The sequence below is a fragment of the Rhinolophus sinicus genome, chromosome 7 (genome assembly GCF_057876585.1).
Source record: "Rhinolophus sinicus isolate RSI-liver-muscle chromosome 7, RSI-T2T, whole genome shotgun sequence".
In the NCBI taxonomy this organism is placed as follows: domain Eukaryota; kingdom Metazoa; phylum Chordata; class Mammalia; order Chiroptera; family Rhinolophidae; genus Rhinolophus; species Rhinolophus sinicus.
In genome coordinates this window covers 16,508,895-16,515,089 of record NC_142507.1, presented here as the reverse complement: position 1 = coordinate 16,515,089, position 6,195 = coordinate 16,508,895, and the positions used below count along the sequence as shown (strand labels likewise).

General features: G+C 45.3%; 1 pseudogene; it reads left to right on the top strand.

Moving 5' to 3' along the window:
* The first annotated feature begins 1,941 nt into the window (after positions 1 to 1,941).
* On the top strand, positions 1,942 to 3,262 carry LOC148757636 (serine/threonine-protein kinase MARK2 pseudogene; annotated as a pseudogene).
* The last annotated feature ends 2,933 nt before the right edge of the window (positions 3,263 to 6,195 follow it).

Sequence of the window (6,195 nt, the reverse complement as noted above, 5' to 3'; positions counted from 1 at the left end):
TGCTGCTTGAGAACTGCTGGGATTTTATCCAAAGTCATGTCCCCTGGAATGTAACTGGGGAATGGCTGACAATAAATTCTTTCTGGTCGACCTGTCCTGTGGGCTGAAGTATTAGTTTTTCCTCCTATTGAACAGGGCAGTACTGTGTACTACAGTATCCTTGGGGGCTGGCTGAGCATCCATCTCATGTTGGGGTGTTTTTTAAAAGCAGAGATTTCCAGGAGCCACCCCGACAATTATAAAAGAATCAGGGTGGGAGGGTGTATTAGTTAGCTTTTGTTTCAGTAATGCTGAGTAACAAAAACCACTAGAAAGAGACTGCTCCACGTGTTTCTCATTCTAGAACACAGACCAAAGGAATAGCAACCACCTGGGACCTGCTCCTTTCATGGCAGATGGCAGGTGAAGGTGAAGAAAAACACGCGATGGCCCTTAAAGTCTCTGTTTCAAATGGACCCACCCTCACTTCTGTGCACATTCCACTGGTCAGAGCACATCACATGACTGTGCCCAAGGTCAGTGAGGTTGGGGGGAAGCCCAACCCAGCTAACATGTGGTATTAATAAGCACAAGATGGTTTTAAAGAACAATTGCTTGTTGATACCTTTTAAATAAACATTTTATATAAAATTTAGTTTGCTATACACCCCAAGTAATGTTTCTCAGAGGACAGAACCATTTCTTGACTGAGGGAGTGGAAACATATATGTAAGGGCTTTTCAAAATGCAACTGTCCACCCCTGGAAAAACACTTTTTTTTTTTTTTTGTCAGCATCCTACAGACTTTAAATTCTAATAAATATCAGCCTTTAATATCCCACATAAAGATAAAGCTCTTTGAGGGTCCCCCATTTTTGTCAGAATAAAGGGGTCCTGAAACCAAAAACTGAGAAAACCACTGTAGTTTTTTATTTTCTTTGCCCCCATCCTCCCACACCCCGTTTTTAAGCCATTGTTTCTCAGTCTAGCTGTAGGGCACAGTTCCCTGGCCCATGCTGGCATTATGAGCCTTGCGCTCCACTCGGCTGAGGCAGTCGGTCGCAAGTTGTTGTTTGGCAGCCCAAGGCAGCCCACACTGACCTCTGGCTGTTCACTGCAGCCCAGCTCCAGGGAGAGCCATTGTTCGCAGTTTTAGCTCTAGAGGGCGCAGCTCACTGGCCCATGTGGGAATCAAACGACGACCTTCGGCATTAGGAGCTTGGCACTCCAACCACCTGAGCCTCTGGGGCATCCCCGGTAGTTATCCTTAGCCATATTTGGTCAGTTTCTGGCTCTGAGCTCATTAAGCACCAATGTGATGTAATTACCAAAACTGCTATATAAGGCCCTTGCTAGGCTGAGCTTTTTCTCCATTATAGCCCAGGAAGCTGATTTGTGGTGACCCCTTGGACTTGGACCTTTTACCTTGTTTTCTCCTTCCTCCTCCCATTTTATTTGTTTCCTTCGTTCTTGTTTTCTCTGTCTCTTTTTTTTAAATATATATTTCTTGGCTCTCTTTTCCCATTTTCTTTTGTTGTTTATTTCTTGTTCTTTTATTTTAATTTTCTCAATTTTTTGTTTTCTCATATTTCTTTTTTATTCTTTTCCTTTTTCTTATTTTTCTTTGCTCTTTTCCCATTTTTCTTTTTTCCCTCATTCTTTTATTTTAATCTTGTTTTCTTATTTTTTCCTTTAAATTTTTTAGTTAGAATTGTTAATACAGTTAGTGTATTTAGTCAGTGTACTTGGTGTAGTTATTGTTTATTCTTTTATTGTGTATTCTTCTAATTGTCTCAGTTTTTTTGTTTCTCATTTTTTTCATTAAATTTTTTAGTTAGTATTTTTAGTTAGTATTGTTAGTACAGTTAGTGTATTTAGTCAGTGTAGTTAGCATAGTTATTGTTTGTTAGCACAGATGGTGAGCATAGTTAGCATCGTCAGTGAGCGTAGTTAGTGGGTCACATGTCCTACGACTTTTCAGATGTCCCTGTTGACCAGGAGCCCTACAGTGGCCATTACGAGCTCCTGCAAACCACTGGCAACGGCACCTTTTCAAGGTGGTTCTGGGCCAGCACATATTAACAGGGATGAAGGTGGCTGTTAAAATCATAGATCAACTGGTCGCCTTCCAAGTTCACAGACCTGTCCCGCGAGAAGTCCACTGCATGGCAGACTTGCACCTCCCTAACATCGTCCAACTATTCCATATGATCAGCACTACGAAATCCCTCTTCCTAGTCTTAGAACTCGTGCCTGGAGGGGACTTGATGGACTACCTTTGTGCCTATGGCTACATGCCAGAGGACAATGCCCACAGCATCTTCCAGCAGCTGGTGTAAGCAGTGCAGTACTGCCACGGGAAGGGCATTGCTCACAGGCACTGGAATGCACACAGCGAGCTGTTGGACACTCAGACGAACACTAAACTGAAAGACTTTGGACTTGGCACATCCTCCACTGGCCGTCAGTTGAGCACCTTTTGCGGCAGTCCCATGTACGCAGCCCCGGAACTCTTTCTGGGCCAAAAATATCCTGGTCCTGCTGTGGACATATGGAGCTTGGGAGCGCTGCTGTACAGGATGCTCACGAATACTGTCCCTTTCAAGGGAATGAACTGGGGAGACCTGCAAAGGAAGGTACTGAGAGGGAAACACGTGGTGCCATCCTATTTATCTTCTGAAGAAGAAAACTTCTGAAAAAAACTACTAACACTCAACCCCCAGAAGAGAAAACATCTGAAAGACATGCCAGATACTTGGCTAAACAAGGGCCATGAGGAAGAACTGAAGCCTTACATTGAGCCACCCAGTGATGTCACAGACCCCTGGGTAACAAAACAGATGCTGAATCTGGGCTTTCATTGGGAAGATATCAAGGACATGTTGTCAAAGAAAACATACAATAAATGTTTTGGCCAAGTACCGTATCCAAAACACAAAACACCCAAAATTCCAGTATCACACTATCAAGATAAATCCCTTCCATCCTCCTGAGTTCCAGAGCCCTAGTGTCTCCCCAGCTCAGGAGGTTAAGCCACAGTGTTCCAGTTTCTAGCAGGCAGAGAGCAGCCTATCCACCATGAATCAGGGTAGAAGGCTCAAGAGTCCGCCAGGCTTTCAGCCATCCTAGAGGCCAGCACCACCATTTACAAGTCAACTGCTAAGTCCAGGAACACCATCCCCCACAACCAACCTTGGCTCCAGGACCACCATTTCCGAACCCAGCCTGGGATCCAGGACTGCCACTCCCGAGCACAGACAGGGTCCAGGACCGCCACTCCTGAGCCCAGCCTGGGCTCCAGAACTACGATTCCCAAGCCCAGCCTGGGCTCCAGGACTGCCATTCCCGAGCACATACCTGGGTCCAGGACCACCATTCCTGAGCCCAGTTCAGGATCCAGGACCACCAATCCTGAGCACAGACCAGGCTCCAAGACTGCCATTCCTGAGCACAGATCAGGCTCTGAGACCGCCACTCCCGAGCTCAACCCGGAGTCCAGCACCACCATTCTTAGCCCAGCCCCCCATTGTCACCCTGGAGACTATCCCTCCAGCCACAGCACCTCTAGCAGCAGAGGAAATCAATGAGGGCTGGTGAGGGGGTGGCTATGAGGTGTTTGAACTTTGTAAGAAAGCTCTGTTGTCTGCCACCCAAGAAGGGCACTGCAAATGCCGAAAGGTAAAGGCCACTTTAGATTTTGGATGTCAAGGCAACCAGACTCCAGGGGTGGTCAAGCTGGGCTCCCTGCCTTTGAAAAGCTGAACTGGATGAAGCTAAGGTCCAGAGAGCCTGGCCACGTAGTGGGGGAGATCGGCCAGAGGCTGGACACAAACTGCAGGTGGCAGCAGTGCAAGAAGTACAAACTGTGTGTGCAAGGAGCCCTGGGTAAGAGCACTTGGTCCAGTGGACAGTGGAGGTGTGCAAAGTGCCCCGGCATTCTCTGCACGGGACTTACATCATGGGTATCTGGCAGCACCGTGGCCTTCAGAAACAGCGGACCCATAATCCCTGGTGAGCTTGGAGGATGGCCTAGAGCCCCTTTTGCACGTTGTGCCATCTTGGTCTTCTGTTCCCTTGGCTTTGAACCCTCAGCTCCCTTGTCCATTTCTCCTTCATGGCACAATGGTGTTGCCTGCTCACATAGCACACATGCTGCCTCCTTCCTGTGGAAGAGTTTCTCAGAGTGGCTGAGCGATCTCCTCTGGAGCAAAATGCCACGCACTCTGCAGAACCTGTTGTGGTTAAAATTCAGGAGGGAGTCAGTTCTCTTTCCATCGCCATACATACATTTGATCCCCTTTTCTCTATGTAACTTTACTAACAATTGTCACCCCAATAAACTTTAATTAAAAAAAAATTCAGGAGGGATATCTCTGCTGCGGAGGTTCTCTCCGGAGAAGCAACAAGTCCTAGTTCCACACCAGGCTTCCCAGCCCAGGGTTCCAGTGATGGGGAGAGAACCCCCAATGACTTCTGGTTGTGAAAACCAGAGGAGACTGTGGCTGAGTCTCAAATTTTAAAACTAGTTGTCACTAACATTATCTGAAGCAAAACATACCAAAGGAATTTCCTCATTCTTTCTCTTTTTGTAATTCTCACATCCTCCAGGCTTGCCAGTGTCCTTAAAAACCTTGCCACACCACGTATCTATCTCCCACTTCTTTCTTACCTTACTCCCCCAAAATAGCCCCCTGGGGATCACTTTTAAATGCTATGATATAAAGTCCTTATAATAGCAAGAAGTATCTCTCTTCTTAGGGAGTCAGGAAATATTGAATTATAACTCCAATTTCTTCCCAGTCCCAACATTCTGGAATATTCATTGTTATGTATAGCAAGTGAGTCCAGTGGGTTTCAACGGGGCTCACTTGACTGTCCGGCAACACTAACTACTGCAGCCTTCATAGCCATGCTTCAAAGTCTCCACATGTGTTCCCAAATTCTGCCTCAGGGTAAACCTTACCTTTGCTCCAATTGAATAGCTGTAGTGTTATTATAATGTCTGTCAGACAGTCATGAAGTTAAGCCAGTTGTAGGGGGAGTTGTAGAGCATTACAATTTGCTTATTCCAAGATCTAAGGAAGGCACCAGAGAAAAAGCACCTATTTAGTGTCACATTGTAAAAATTTCTCAGGGGGACAGAAGAATACTTTAACAGACTCTACACTATTTCACTCAAACAAAAAGGAAGGTTAAAAAAAGTGACATAATTAAGGAGGAACTTGAATTCCTTCGAGCTGGTGTTTCAAATCCTAGTATTTGAAAGTCCTGGGAGATCTAGAAATCCGCACTTCCAGGTGTGTCTCTAGGTGTGCTCTCTTCCACCCAGTTATCTTTCTCTTGGTATAGACAAGTAGTTGCTCCCTCAACTATAAAGGAGACAGGAGTGAAGTTTCTGAAAAGGAATTTTACCCAGAAACTGAGAAACAAAAAGATAGAAGAAAGAAAGAAAACAGACTAAGATGTCATCAGTGTATATGCGCAGGTGTATATATGTTTAATACTTATATGTGGAGTATTATACTAAAATGTACACACATTATCTTTCATCATGCAACAAATATTGAGTATATTAAGTGGGCAGGCAGGAAATTATAAAGCAAAAAAGCAATGTTTTGAAGGAAAATACAACAGATTATCTGGGATGTTATTTTACATGGCGTGGGCAGTGAGGGCCTCTGTGGGACGTGACGTGAGGCTGAGACCTGCATGAGGTGAGGGTGCAAGACACATGTAAATGGGGGACAAAGAACAGATGCTGGGCTTAGTCCCCTGGGGCATGTCATATCATCATATCCTCTTTACATAGGACAACAGGGATTCACAAGGAAAAGCAAAGTGACTGGTCTGAGATTCCACAGCTAGGAATTAGCATCACCAACCAACCAAACATTGGATTGGCTTGTTCTACTTAGATTATTATTTCCCCCTCAGTCAGCTTTTTGAAAATCCTCTCTAGACACCACCTTTTCTATTGCTCTGTCATTTCCTACAATCTCTTCCCCTCCTTTCCCCAAGAGACAGGTAATTCCTCTTTTAAACCTTCCCTTGCCCTCACAGGAAGAAAATTCAACAACAGCACTTGGTGCCAACTTCTTTCAGAGTGTGCTTTACTTCATTGACTCATCTGCTCTCCCACCGCTAAACCCTTGAGGGGAGGGGAGGGAGCGTATCATCTACCTTTGCAAACATGGCAAATAGCATAGCGCTTGACAT